Consider the following 1,628-nt stretch of genomic DNA (forward strand, 5'->3'; position numbering starts at 1 on the left):
GAGATGTCTGCTGTCTCTGCCATTAGCAACAGAGCTATGATGACACCTGCACTTTGAGGTTGGGATACTATGTGGGAAAGGACAAGCCAGGTGGTGGGTAGGCTATGAAGTTAGGAAATAGCAAGACTTGAATCAGCTTCTGCACAGGCAGAAAGCAAAGCTTTTGACACTGGATGCTCTGACTCCTGTTAGCACCTCCTGCAGAGGTGGCCAGGAGAAAGGAAGAGAAAAGCATGCTATTGTATCAGGGGAGGTTCTATTTAAGCCCACAGTGAATGAAGTTTTGAGCCCAGGGTGTGGGCTTTGTTTTGGAGTAGTTTGGGAAAGAAACTTGATCATGCCTGATTGTAAAGGACGAGCTACCTTTGAGGTGTAGCAGATGCATAACAGCAGAGATCATGAAGGGGACATTGACTGCAGCACAAACAATTGCATTACAACTGTGTCAGCAGCAAATCCTACTGCAGTGTATGAAGGAATGGATGTCCCCCTCTAACCTTCCACCTCCTCCAGGAACTCCATCCCTTCCTTGTCTTATACTCATCATTTCATCTTATTCTTCTCTTCAGGTCCTTGCCCTATTCAATACAAGCACATTTTTGTCTCCCCCATTGTGAAAAATACATCCTTAATCCTTTGCCTCTCCAGCTCTTTCCCCATCTCCAAATGTATAGGAAACTATCTACAACTTCTGCAGTTGGCTTCTTCTTCAGTTCAGTCTTTGGCTCCCTACACTCCTGTCTCTGCCTTTCCACTGAAACTGTTTAAATGTTCTCTTCCTAGACACAGCCCAAGAACTCAGCTCTGTGTCCTCCTTACTCTCTGGCTCACCTTTGACCAGTCCCAACTTCTCAAAAGCTTGTCCTCCCCTAGCTTTTAGCCATTTTGGTTCTCCTGTCTCTCAAACAACATTTCTTTGGTGGATCTCTCTCTGCCTTTATCCTTCTTTTACTGGGCATCCCTCAGGCTCCATCTGTATGTAGGTGTACCTGTCCACAGGCATGGCTTCAAAAACCGTCTTTATCTTGATGACTCCTAAAGCTACCTGCCTTCCTCCATACATCTCTGACTTCTCTAGATGTCCAGATGGCAAGTTAAGTCCAACAGAGCCAATGCTTTTGAGCTTGTAGATCTTTCTCCACAATTCCTTTGTACTAGCTCTTAGTTTTCACTATTATTTTTAACTACAGAAAAATAATACAACAATTTTTCTCTTGCAAAGAACTCAAACACTCATAACTATGGATTTCTGTTTGAAATATCGGGGCTTATCTTGTGAATCATGTTTGCAGACCTAATAGTGCTAACTTTATATGGCACCCTGATACACCCTCAAAAGGATCTCATGGCTTCCTGGTTGAGAAGTGTGGAAGAAATCAAACTTCACATTGTGATTGAATCAGAACTGACAGAGCCAGCTTTTCTTTATTTAGGGCTATGCTGTGATCACAGGGAGGATTTCATACAGCAAGGGGAATCACCCACTTGTCTGTTTCAAAGGAATCCTCCTCCTCCTCTCTAAGTTTTCAAGCATTTTTATACTTAAGACAGATAAAGAGAAAAAAAAATACAACCTTGGAGAAACTAAAACAAGTTTACTTAATTGGACATCTGTGCACAGGGTAATA

This window comes from Crocodylus porosus, unplaced genomic scaffold, assembly GCF_001723895.1.
Source record: "Crocodylus porosus isolate Cpor-Errol unplaced genomic scaffold, CroPor_comp1, whole genome shotgun sequence".
Taxonomy (NCBI): domain Eukaryota; kingdom Metazoa; phylum Chordata; order Crocodylia; family Crocodylidae; genus Crocodylus; species Crocodylus porosus.